The sequence below is a fragment of the Elephas maximus genome, chromosome 18 (assembly GCF_024166365.1).
Source record: "Elephas maximus indicus isolate mEleMax1 chromosome 18, mEleMax1 primary haplotype, whole genome shotgun sequence".
NCBI lineage: Eukaryota > Metazoa > Chordata > Mammalia > Proboscidea > Elephantidae > Elephas > Elephas maximus.
In genome coordinates this window covers 45,229,060-45,243,416 of record NC_064836.1, presented here as the reverse complement: position 1 = coordinate 45,243,416, position 14,357 = coordinate 45,229,060, and the positions used below count along the sequence as shown (strand labels likewise).

General features: G+C 36.3%; 1 long non-coding RNA gene across 20 annotated transcripts in view; it reads left to right on the top strand.

The window, feature by feature from the left end:
• Nucleotides 1-14,357, top strand: part of LOC126061472 (uncharacterized) — a 597,975-nt gene that overhangs the window by 346,532 nt on the left and 237,086 nt on the right. The window lies entirely within an intron of this gene.

The following is a 14,357-nucleotide window of genomic DNA, read 5'->3' as shown; positions in this document are numbered from 1 at the left end:
ATTAATTTAATAGTTTATCATTTCCCCCACTGATTTACAGTACCCCACATTCATAGGTAGAATCATAAAATATCCCATTTGCTTGGTGTGGGCTCCATTTACACCTGTATCCAGGTGTCATTATTAGTAGTGACTTCTTAGAGAACTAATTCGAATCGTTAATTCCCCCTCATCATATGTTAAGTTTCCCATATAGTTCAAGGGTCTGCGTTCTGTTCCAGGGCCCAGGTAGCGCTGTGGTTAAGAGCTTGGCTGCTAGCCAAAAGGTCAGCAGTTGAATCTACCAGCCACTCCTTGGAAACCCTATGGGGCAGTGCTACTCTGTCTATAGGGTTGTGATGAGTCGGAATCTACTTGATGGCAAGTTTTTGGTTTGCTCTGCTCCGTTGATCTATTTGTCCAACCCTAGACCAGATCTAACCAACCAAAACCAAACCCATTGCCATCGACTGGATTCCAACTCATAGCACTCCTGTAGGACAGAGTAGAACTGCCCCATAGCATTTTGGCTGTAATCTTTACTGAAGCAAACTGTCACGTTTTTCTCCTGCGTAGGCTGGTGAGTTTGAACCGCCCACCTTTTGGTTAGCAGCCTAGTGCTTAACCACTGGACCATGAGAGTTCCTAGACCAAACCATACCATGTAAATAATAATTCTTTCTTTTTCTTTTCATATATATATATAAATTTTTTATTGTGCATTAAGTTAAAGTTTACCGAGCAAATTAGTTTTCCTGTCGAGAGTTTGTACACAAAGTGTTCCATGACATTGGTTCCATTCCCCACAGTGTGCCTGCCCTCCCACCATTTTCATCCTAGGTTTCCTGTTGCCTTTTGTCCTGAACTGCTGCCCCCTCCCTGCCTTCTCATCTTTGCTTTCGGGCAAATATTGCCCTTTTGATCTTGTATAATAGATAGTTCTAAGGATCACATACCTCTCAAGTGGTGGTGTTTATTTTTATTTATCTACCTATTTATTTTTTATTGTGCTGTAGATGAAGGTTTAGAGAGTAAATTAGTTTCATTAAGCAATTAATACCCATATTGTCTTGCGACATTTGTGGCCAACCCCATGACGTGCCAGCACTCTATCCTTCTCGACATTGGGTTCCATGTTACGAGCTTTCCTGTCCCCTCCTGCCTTCTGGTCCTTACCCGTGGTCTGGTGTGACCATTTAGTTTTGTTTTATGAGCCTGTCTAATCTTTGGCTGAAGAGTAAATCTCAGGAGTGACTTCAGTACTAAATTAAAAGGTTATCTGGGGGCCATGCTCTCAGAGTTTCTCCAGTCTCTGTCAGACCAGTAAGTGTGGTCTTTTTTTTTTTTGGTGGGGGAGGGGAGGGTTAGAATTTTGTTCTACGTTTTTCTCCAGCTCTGTCTTGGGTCCTCTATTGTGATCCCTGTCAGAGCAGTTGGTGGTGGTAGTCCGGCACCATCTAGTTGTGCTGGGCTCAGTCTGGTGGAGGCTGTGGTAGTCGTGGTCCATTAGTCCTTTGGACTAATCATTTGCTTGTCTCTTTGGTTTTCTTCATTCTCACTTGTTCCCAAATGGGTGAGACCGGTGGAGTATCTTAGATGGCCTGTCACAAGCTTTTAAATAATAATTCTTGATACCTGATACTACAATTCTACCTACTCTGCTTTTTGTCTTCAAAAATTATATATTCTTTGCTCTTTTCTATATGAAAGTTAGAATTAACTTTTCATATTCAAAGGAATTTCCACTGTGATTTTGATTGTAATATGAACTGAATTAAAAAAAAAAAAATTGGGGGTGAAATACTTAAATGTTTTAAGTCCTTTAAAAATGTTTTTTTTATGTCAAGAGATCTTAAATTTCTTTGTTAGATATATAACAAGAATGTTACAGATTGTGTGGCTATTATGAGTAAGCTCTTTTCTTCTGTTGTGTTTTCAAATTGTTTATTACAAAAGTATGAGTACTCTATTGATATTTTTTATTTTCATCTTGCAGCCAAAAACCTTTCTAATTATTATATTAGTTCTAATTGTTTTTAAACTTTTTTATGTCTACTTGTTGACCACAAATTAGTTTTCAATTCTTAGTTGTTTTTTTTTTTTTTTCTTATTGCATACCATGATTTCTAGAACAGCATTGACTAGAAGTCACACTTCCTTTTCATCTTATGAATTTAGTGTGATTGTTTCTAACATTTCCCCCACTAGGTACAGTGTTAAGAACAGACTTTTGATATTACTCTTTACTGGGTTAAAATGTTTCTATTGGTTTCTAGTTTAACAGATTTTTTTTTTTTCCCCTCATGAATGAATGTTTAATCACCTCTCTGATGTGGTTCCTATATAATTTTAACTACTATACTTAGCTAATTTTAAATTATAAAAGATTATCTAGTGGGGAACCAGCATTTATTCTCAAGGTAATCTCTTACCTTTTAATACATTGATTATAATATATTTTAAATACATTAATACAATCTGATTTGGCCTGCTTGGACTCTAAATTTTTTTATCGTACTGTTCTTATTTGATCTTACCTGGAGAGCTTTCTGTCTTCTATCTGTGAAAAATGTTGTGTCCAATTCACAGTATGTGTCCTTTGAAGAGATGGCAATATTTGCCTGTAACACTGAGTCACTTGCTGAGTTGTTATTAAGTTGTTACGTAAAATTACATCCATCTGAAGTGAATTAAATTTCCAGTGTTGTGGTCATTGTTTGCCTTTCCTATCTTTATACTTCTCTATTTGTTTAGGTATTTATGGGTACGTGTTCATTTTGAGTGAAAGGCCTTTGTTATGGGATTTCTCCCCTTTCACTCTCTCTTTCTATTCTCACCAATTTTACAGTTGCCTTCTTACTTCCCTCCCCCACTGGAACTCTAGGTTCAGGAAATGTTTTCAGTCTTCTATTCCACATATGTGTTGGAAAGCCATCATCTCAGTCACAGAGCTAGTGGCTGGCTTAGTTTGGTTTCTGGTTGAAAAACTATCTGGATACCCATTGTGATGGATCAAAATGTGTCCCTCCAAAATTTGTGTTGACTAAGCCATGATTCCTAATATTGTGTGATTGTCCACCATTTTGTCATATGATGTGATTGTCCTATATGTTGTAAATCCTATCTCTATGATGTTAATGAGATAGGATTAGTGGCAGTTATATTAATGAGGCAGGACTCAATCTACAAGTTTGGGTTGTATCTTGAATCAATTTCTTTTGAGATATAAAAGAGAGGAGTGAGCAGAGAGATGGGGGACCTCATGCCACCAAGAATGAAGAACGAGCAGGGGAATGTGTCCTTTGGACCTGGGGCCCATGTACTGAAAAGCTCCTAGACCAGGGGAAAATTGATGACAAGGACCTTCCCCCAGAGCCAACAGAGAGAGAAAGCCTTACCTGGAGCTGACACCCTTAATTTGGTCTTCTAGCCTCCTAGACCATGAGAAAATAAATTTTTGTTTGTTATAGTCATCTACTTGTGGTATTTCTTTTGTAGAAGCACTAGATGACTAAGACAATCATTGATTTAAGCCCTGGACTTCCTGTAGAATTAATCCCCCAAAGAGCTTCAGCTGTAATTGTTTTTTGTTGTTGTTATTTGTTTTCTTTGTTCATTTTGTTTTAATCTCCTACTCAACAAAGGAACTTTTTCCCAATCCTTCATTTCAGACAAAGAATATGACTCCTTCCCTGGTCCCTCAACTCATATAGAAGATCTTTTGTTCCCCCCGGGGATGAACTCATGATCCCTTCTGTTCGCCTTCAAACTGTGGGCCTGACCCTTCACCCCACTCTCTGATTTTCGTTTCTCTTATGGTTTTCAATCATTGCAATTTCATCTTGTTTTTGAGCCTGGCTATGTCTTCTGGATTTTCTTTTTTTTTTTTTCTTCCTACACTATATTTAGCTAGCTTTGTGTTTGAAGTGGTAGGAATATGTCAAATCATGAATGCTGCACCATCTTGGCTCAAATTCTTTTACTAGAATAAAGCCTATACTTTCTTAAAAAGTGCTGTTTAATCAGAGTTCCTGTCTTAGTTATCTAGTGCTGCTATAACAGAAATACCACAAGCGGGTGGCTTTAACAAAGAGAAATTTATTTTCTCACAGTCTAGTAGGCTAGAAGTCCAAATTCAGGGCATCAGCTCCAGGGGAAGGCTTTCTCTCTCTGTTGGCTCTGGAGGAAGGTTTTTCTGGTTAATCTTCCGCTGGACTAGGAGCTTCTCTGCACAGGAACCCTGGGTCCAAAGGACAGACTCTGCTCCTGGTGCTTCTCTCTTGGTGGTGTGAGGTCCCTTACTCTCCACTGGATTCCCTTTCCTTTTTATCTCTTGAGAGATAAAAGGTGGTGCAGGCCACACCCCAGGGAAACTCCCTGTACATTGGATCAGGAATATGACCTGGGTAAGGGTGTTACAATCCCACCCTAATCCTCTGTAACATAAAATTTCATCACAAAATGGAGGACAACCACACTATACTAGAAATCATGGTCCAGCCAAATTGATACATCCATTTTTGGGGGGACATAATTCAATCCATGACAGTTCCCTAAACACAGTTTCTTCAAATTAAAAATTATGTTTAGAGTGAGCTATTTGTATCAGGTGGACAGTTGAGACTGTGTTGGCATCTCCTGTCTGGAGGGGGGGATAGGAGGATAGAGAGAGTTGGAAGCTGGCAAAATTGTCACGAAAGGAGAGACTGGAAGGGCTGACTCATTAGGGGGAGAGCAAGTGGGAGTATGGAGTAAGGTGTATATAAACTTATATGTGACAGTTTGACTTGATTTGTAAACGTTCACTTGAAGCTCAATAAAAGTTAATAAAAAAACAAAACAACAACAACAAAAAAAATTATGTTTAACAATATTAAGAGAGATTTTCCTGGTGACCTAAAATTTTGAAGGAGACCCAAAATTTGAGGACAATGATATATGTGCTCACACATCATAAAATAACTTGTTACTAGAGAAAGTAACCTGTCTAATTCATCTTGAAAAGGAACCAAATCAAAAGGAACACTTCTCAGAGCAAGGAGATCTCAGCAGAAAGAAAGAGCCTTGCGGGCTCTGAGCTAGCTCCGGAATGATAGTATCAGAGAGAGAATGTCTCAGGTATAGATGATGATGAGGATGGAGAAGTGGGATTGTGAGGACTGAATCATTCTTCACGTTCTGAGGATTGGGTTCTTGCTGATGCTTACCGTCCACTAACAAGAACAGCTTGTTCAACGAACCTTTTCGCAAAGTTTTCACGTTAGGCACTGTTTTTCCTTGCCATTATATTTAATAATGCTGTGTGAGAAATCTTAAAAGAAATGGATACTATTTTGAAATATTCATGTGTGTACAGACTTTTTGATTGAAGCAAAAATGTTTAATGAAATCAAACCTTCCAGAATTTAAATTGCAATCCAATTCACGTGAATACAAATGAGCTTAAAAATAATATTGCATATGTATAAAAAGTCAAATAAGGGAAATATAAATCAGCAACTATATTTGTATCTGTTTGACTTTAAGCCGTGATAAAAGAATTACTCTGCTGTGGCTCATTAACACACTGCTAAAAAACAAATCATAGTTTTTTTTTCCATCTTATGTAATGTTTTATTTTGCCCGATTACATGTTCTCATAAAATAGACCTCTGTGCCTTATATAATGTGGAAAAAGTTATTTCTGAGAAATGTTAGTAGTAATAAGGTAAACTGTCTTCGGATTGGAAACCCTGGTGGTGTAGTGGTTAAGAGCTGTGGTTGCTAACCAAAAGATTGGTAGTTTGAATCCACCATATGCTCCTTGGAAACCTTATGAGGCAGTTCTGCTCTATCATATAGGGTCACTGTGAGTCAGAATTGACTCGACAGCAATGGGTATTTTAGGATTAAACCAACTGTTGTCAAGTCAATTTTAAATCATAATGACCCTATAGGACAGAGCAGAACTGCCCCATAGGGTTTTCCAGGCTGTAAATCTCTCTCCCACAGTGAGGCTGGTGGGTTGGAACTGCTGAACTTCCCGATAGCATCTGAGCACTTAACTAGTGCTCCTCCACAGCTCCTTACTGTAAGATTACTAGGGGCTTATATGGAAATCAGACTTTAACACCATGTAAATTTATATAACATGCACGTTTAATTTCATATCTTTGCTGTTGTTGTTCTGTTCCTTGTGTACCTATCCTGATACATTCCTTGTTGGTTCTCACGTTCTTCAGCAGTTTTCTTCTCCAGGCCCCCTTGTCTTTACTCTCTAAGAGTTCAATTAATTGAATGGTATTAGTGGTAGTGCTTTTATATTTTACATTGCTAGAGTAAATGATTCAGCATGTGATTCAGACCAAAAAAAAATAAAAAATGCCCCTTCAGCCAAAACCTTCTCTAAATTACATTGGACTATAGGATTTAGTAATATTTGATATTTATAAATATTAATTGCCAATATAATATTTAGAGTTGGTAACTAAATCATATTTATTAATATTAAAGATCTACTTTTTTAGTGGAGATTAATCAGCATAGTCTCCATTATCGAGTATCTGTCAACCTAAATAAAAATAAACATGAGTATGAACATGTAAATGCAGAAAGAACAGCTCAAAGTGCTAGAATAGGGAAAAAACGATTAAGTACATGAATGGATATTTATACTGTATAGAATTTTTATTTCATATTAATAATTAACTGCCTACAGATGTATAATTTGGCCTTTGTAATAAATGTTGTCTTTCAATTTCATTTACATATAATGTTATGGGGAAATTCTGAGACTTTAAGAAGTCTCCAGAGGAGGTAAAAGGAAGAGATTCAAAAGCAAATGTGAATAAATAGCTCATATTTATCTTTTATTGTGAACTTAATAGTGACCTGCATAAAGGTTTGTCATCCAGTAAACTTATTACTAAAACTTGCCCATACTGTAGGTTGACATGAACAGGGGAAAAAAGTAAGTATAATTAATTTACCAAGACTCTGAAATATGCTAAACAAGGTAAGAATAATTTTGAAAATTTAAATTGATACTGAGATGTAAATAAATTAATTTCATCCTTCTCATCATCATTGTTCTTAATGAGAAAGCCAGATTTTTTTTGCCAGTATTATTTATTTTAGTTTAGATTTAAAGCTGGTTCCTGATATATGAATTGACTCTTGTGTCTACTCTTCTGAGATGTTATTGATTTAAACATGTTGATTAAATTTTGCAGTAACTTAATTACAAGATTCATAGGTAATCAAGCCATAATGTAGTTTATAATTTTATAATATGAAAAGACATTTCTCTAGTGCTCTGGAGTTTTCAAAATGCCTTCATAAGCATTATCTCTTTTGAGTCCTACAGCAGCCTTTGCAGTAGGAAGTAAACCAGTTGCTGTCCAGTTGATACCTACTTCTGATGACCCCATGTGTGTCAAAGTAGAACTGTCATCTATAGGGTTTTCAGTGGCTGATTTTTCAGCAGTAGATCACCAGGCCTTTTCTTCCAAGGTGCCTCTGGGGGGACTTGAACATCCAATCTTTTTTCAGTACCAGTCCAGCAAGTTAACAGTTTGTATCACCCAGGAACTCTTAGGAAGTGGTATCCCCTTTTTTGTTGCTCTTAAGGAACTCTGGTGGTGCAGTAGTTAGGCACTATGCTGCCAACGGAAAGGTTGGTGGTTCAAACCCACCAGCCACTCCATGGGAGAAAAATGTAGCAGTCTGCTAAATTCTACTCTCCTGCAGGATTTCAATAAGTCAGAGTTGACTGGATGGCAAGGCTTTTGTTGTTGTTGTTGTTCTTAGTTGCCATTGAGTAGATTCTGACTCATGGTGACCCCATGTGTGCGTAGTAGAACTGCTTCATAGGGCTTTCAAGGCTGTGACCTTTTGGAAGCAGATTGCCAGACCTGTCTTTTGAGATGCTTCTGGGTGAGTTCCAACTGCCAACCTTTTAGTTGAGTGCTTCACCATTTGTACTACCTAGGGACTCCGTCTCTCTTTTAGAGACAAAAATATTAAGTTGGAGATATAAAAATACTCAGCTTTTAAATGGTTGAATCAGAACACACTTTTTGTCAAGAGAGGGAGAACAGAGTTGAGGTTAGGTGTCTGGGCCCTGGAGTCAGGTGGTCTGTATTCAAATTCAGAATTTACCATTTACCAGTTGTATGCCCCTGGAACACTGATGGTGTAGTGGTTAAGAGCTTGGCTGCTAACCAGAAGCTTGACGGTTAAAATCCACCAGCTGCTCCTTGGAGACCCTATAGGGCAGTTCTACTCTTTCCTATAGGGTCACTGTGAGTAGGAACGGACTCGAGGGCACCTAACAACAACAACAGTTGTATGCCCTTGGGCAATTACAAAATCACTTTAGGCCTCAGTTTAACTTAATCTGTTAATTGGAAATGATAATATCTTACTTATCTTCATTATAGGGTTGTGATGATTAAATGAGTTGGTATCAGAAAGTACTGAGAACTTTAACCACGGTGTCACCAGTCTCCTCATTAGGCTCAGGAAGTAGTAAATAAATAGATTCATGAATAAAAAAAATTCACTGTATATAACAATATTGCTTTATCAAATTGACAATTGGGTAAACAGGTTTTGAAAAGCTATACTAGATGTCTTGCAATCATTACATAATGACGTAATCTGAGTTTTTTTTTATACATATGGGTTTATAAAAGACATTGACATGAACCAACCAACATAAGTAATAGTAAAATTTAGAATAGCATTATTTAAGTTTTTCAAGGTCATTTTTTTCCGGTACTTTTTGTTTTCATTTTAAGATAGATGTCATTGTTTTTTGTTTTTTTTTTCCTTCTTATCTTTCCTGTATGTGACACGTTCCTATCTGTAACATCCCTCAGTCCATAATGTATCCCCAGTAGTTGTAGAGGTACACGTATAAACATCCTTCCAACCCACACTCCTAACCTTCTTCCCCAACTCACCCTAACCCTCATCTCTGCCACACCTACCTCAGTCATTGAAAATATGACTGGTGAAGTGACTAACACGTCCACTACTACAGTTATCAAAATGAATGCACAATGCATGTTAAAGAGAGTCTTCAGCTTCATGGGATTTTGGCTCAAATGTAATCCATATTTTTCTTTCCCTTTTTTTTTTTTTTGTGGCTGAGAGCACTACATGAATTTTTCTTCCTTTATCATTATTAGGTACCAGATGTTGAATATAGATACTTAAGACTGAAAAATCTGCCCAGTAATATTTAGTTATTTATAGATAAAACCTAGATATGGCAATGGACTTGAGCATACCAACTATTGTGAAGGTGGCTCAGGACCAGGCAACTTTTCATTCTGTTGTACATGGGTTTCCATGAGTGGAATCTGACTCAAGGATGTCTAGAGTGCTTTCTAGGAATATAACCTTATGTCTAGAGTGCTTTATTTCCTCATTAGATCCTGATGAAATGCATGTGAAGGAGGCAAGGCATGCACGTCACCCAGTTATAGAATTTAATAAACCAAAGCTCCAAGGGTTTTTTGTCCAATTCAAGGTATAAAACCTGTTGCCTTTGCGTGAATTCCAACTAATAGTGACCCTGTAGGACAGAGTAGAACTGCCCCATAGGGTTTCCAAGGCTGTGATCTTTGTGGGAGTAAATGTAGGTATGCCAAAAAACCAAACCCAGTGCCGTCAAGTCGATTCTGACTCATAGTGACCCTATGGGACAGAGTAGAACTGCCCCCATAGAGCTCCCAAGGAGCGCCTGGTGGATTTGAACTGCTGACCCTTTGGTTAGCAGCTGTAGCACTTAACAACTACACCACCAGGGTTTCCAATGTAGGTATAGAACTACATAATAAAACGAGATCCTAGATCTTCTGTATCCACTAAATATATATGTAGGTATGTGTATGATGGGTGCATTAAACACATGCACATTTGTGAATGTGTGTATATTTGAATGGATTTTCTCAAGACAATATGGTAATACACATAGTGGTATCTGTCAAAGGACAAAATTATATACAGTATCTGTTTATGTAACAACAAATAAAATGTGTGCAATTGTCTATAAAGAAAGAAATCGTCAGTGGTTTCCAATTAGCAATCAAATAATTTGAGTTTCTTTGGATGATAAATTTTGTTCTTTTAATACAGTTTTAGTAACTAAATTGTTACGTTATTATTCTGGGATCATAGTAATAAGTATACCTGTTATTAAATTTAAAATAAATGTTCAGAATATGTGGAAATAATAAAATAACCAGTTATAGTTAGTATTACAGTAAATATTAAAGTATTTACAGAAAGACCAAGATTTCCTGATGTGGATTTAAAAAGTGATAAATGGCTTCAACTGTAACTGTAAGCAAACCCAGTCCTTATGGAGTTACCTATGAATGTGGCCATTCACTTGAATGTCATTTTTGATAATTTTAGGATAATGTTCAACCTAAATATAAATTGCATCTATACTAAATAGAAACCTCAAAATTTATACTTCATTTAACTCTGGTAAACGTTCTTCTTTTTGAAAATTATCACTTGGTGTGAGAGTTAATTTTGTGCATTTCATTACTAACTGACTTTTGAGAGCACTTTTAGTTTTGAGATGGAAAGTAATAGAACTTTCTTTTAAGGTTCTTTTATGCTATGAATGAATCTAATGTCTTTGAAGAATGGCAGTGTCTTTATAGTTTAAAAGACAAAAAAAGACTAAGATTGGCTCCCCCAATTTAATCTAATGCTAATGAGACTTCTTATTAAGTTTTGTGTAAATAGAATTACGTATGTAATTAGTGTTGAGAATCATATGGAATCCATCGGGAATGTGTATTCATATGTGCCTCTACAAGACATCAGAGGAATTTTGCTTGTAAATATATACTTTATTATATTTTGCTGCCACAGACTGCAATGTCTTAAAATATTTCATAGTTGTCTATTTCTTGAGGTGTTTTAATGATATTTTCCCCCAAACATTGAATTTGATGTTTTGAACTGTGCTTAGATGCCACTTTGCCAAAACCATTGTTAAGTGGTTTTAAAATGTAGTGCCATTTATTTATTACATATTTAAGTAGATATATTCTAGCTCTGTACCTGACACTTCATATGGATTACATACGTGTTTGCCTACATAAGGAGGGAATTAATTCTCATAAAGCTTGAAAATTCTCCTGGAAACACATCTTCATCTTGTGGATTCTTATAACATTGGTGTTAAAAACACAATGGCCCTAATGAATTTCTCACATTGTTTAAGCTCGTGGTATACCAGATCCCTCCACTCCCATAACAACCCATTGTATTGGGATTTTATTTTACTTTGGTTATCCATTTGTAAATATGAATAAAACAAACCTTTAGAGTAGGAGATTGATACACAAATAAGTGTCCATTGGAAGTGAAGCTCTCTTGATTGTGGAGGAATGCAATAGTCGCTGGTTGATTTGATGGAGCATTTTATATATAAGCATTAACTACTAACAAACCCAATTGCCATGGAGTCGATTCTGATTCATGGTGATCCCATGTGTGTCAGAGTAGAACTGTGCCCCATAAAGTTTTCAATAACTGATTTTTTTAAAGTAGTTCACCAGGCCTAAAAAAAAAAGGTTTTTTTTTTTTTTTTTTTTCTTTAGAGGCATCTCTGGGTGAACTAAAACTTTCCATCCTTTGGGTTAGCAGCCAAGCATGTTAACCATTTACACCACCCAGGGGTTCCAATATAGGTATTACTACCTTTTACTTTGATAATAGATAGGTTCCAGACAAACTGTATACAGATCACACCTTGATAATTTTGGAAAACAAAGAGTTATTGTTTAAAATTAATGATCCCTCAATTATCAATATATTATGTAAAAGGAATCCCTACCAATAGAGTCATGTCCCAGGCATGTAAAAAGTTTACTCACTAGGGTGTATGCAATAACCCCTCATGCTCTTTTGTAGCAGTCTTGGAATTTCCCCCCTTCCTTTATAACTTCCCCCTCATTGCTATAGTCCTGGTTACTGCCTGGGAACCCCCTTGCAATTCCACTTCCCACCACTCACCTTTTTCCAGTGACAGTTTCCCACTTTTCTCCAGATCCCAACAGCAATGCCCTGCTTTCTATAATATAGGAAGCTCTGAGCTGACCCCAACTTTGGTTTTTACCTTTTATGAAAGGGGAAGATACTTGAGGAAACATCTGTATTTTTTTCTCTACAATGAGCCTATCTTTGCTCATACAAACAGCAACCATTAGCAAGTATGTAATCTTTATCATTCTCAGATTTTTGAGGAATCAATGAGAGTAAGCAGCTTTTAAGTAGTTAGAACAGGGCTTGGCTCTAGTAAAGAAAGTTCCTAGTAAGTAAATGTTATATATTATTATATTATTTTCTCTTTGCTGTTATGCAAACACATTAAGTAATATACAAGTATGCATCATGAATGGACAGCCAGGAAATTACCTCCAAGGCTATTTTCTTTCTTTCTACTTTCTAGCCGGGTACATGTAACAGTCACTTTGTCACTTTTCAGGAAGTAAGAGGCTGTTCCTTGAGTGTTCCTGGAGTGTGTATGTGTGAGTACACACATATCCAGTCACCACTGAGTCAACTCCGACTCATGGCGACAGGTATGTCAGTGCAGAACTGGGCTCCGTAGGGTTTTTAGTGGCTGATTTTTTGGAAGTAGATCACCAGGCCTTTCTTCAGAGGCAACTCTGGGTGGACCCAAACCTATAACCTTTTGTTTAGCAATCGAATGAGTTAACTGCACCACGCAGGGACTCCATGCACGTATAGGTGATGACTATTAGAAAGGCGAAGTTTGCAAAGACATATCCACAACTAAAGGTATGTTTTTATATTTAATTAGCACTAACTAATATTATGATGTAGATCCTAAGGACTCCTGTAAGAAAACCTTGATAATTTTAAAATGTCAGAAGTTTTCTTGATAAAGGAAATATCCTGGATCATCATCCTCTCCTTTTCCTTATTGAGCTTGTTGGACTAGTTCCCCATCTTTCTATAACCTCAGGCAAAGACTGGAGCTCTGACAGGGAGGTGAAAATTTATGAGTTTGTTATTTGCTTAATGTTGTATTAATAATATTTGCTTGAATGAACAACTTTGAGGAAAATAGTATTTGAAGCTGTATATAAACTTATGACATAGTCTTTCATCTATGTTGTTTAAACCACTGCTATACATATCAGCATGTATTTGTGTAAAAACATAGATTTAGGGAATAACACCATCAGCTAGATGTGGTAACAAGAATGTTCAAATCTAGATTGACTCTACCTAAATCTCTGACACTTAAACTTAAGGATTTTGGCAGGAACTGCCAGGTGGCTGAAATAAATGAAGAAAATGGGAATAGTGCCAATTAGAATATTGGAAGAAACTCAGAATTCAATGGTTTAATAATGTTTAATATTGTAAAGCATGTTACTATGATGTATTTTGTCAAAATTTTAAATATATTTGGTCATTTCAAATGATCCTGTCACCATTTTATAAAATTTTCACGTTTGAAAAGTTTATTTTTCAAACAGCAATGACATATCTGTATGTTTTATAAAATTTGAATGCATTGAATAGAATGGCTAGCTTTGAATAAGAAGCCCTGGTGTCTCAGTGGCTAAACACTTGGCTGCTAATCTAAAGGTTGGCAGTTTGAAGCCACCAGCTGCTCTGCAGGAGAAATATGTGACAGTCTGCTTCCATAGAGATTACAGCCTTGGAAACCCTATAAGGCAGCTCTGCTCTGTCCTGTAGGGTCACTGGAAGTTGGATTCGACTCAGTGACAATGGGTTTGATTTTGGTTAGTTTCGAATATTTTTTTTTTAATTTAGTGTAGTTTCTACTGTAAACCTAGTCTACACTAAAAAATACACCCAAACTCCAAAATGATATATTTAGAGACACAATTTAGAATTCAGTATAGATTAACAAATCAAATTATAAATGTGTGTAATACCTAGGTTTAAAAGATAACCCATATTTTCTAGGTCTTACAATAGTTTTTAAAATGTTCAATTTCGAAGAAAACTAAACAAAATGTCTTCACACAATTTTAAATGACTGTTTAAAATATAAATGCAAAATATTTTACATCAAGTAATGATCACACTGATTCAAAATTAGTTTATAACTTTTTATTTCACGTTCTTAATTGTATATCAATTACAAGAGTTCTTGATATATCATTATTATAGTGATTTTTATAGATGAGGGCAGTTATAGTTTAAGACACACCTCCAGCCCATTCATTATAACGTATATAGCTGTTGAAGAAGAAAATTTCATGCTCTGATAGGAATCAGAACAAAGAGTTTTATTGAGGAAGAGCAACTCAAGTTGGGCAGTACGTAATGAAAGTACAACGTGCTCAGCCATTTTGGAAAAG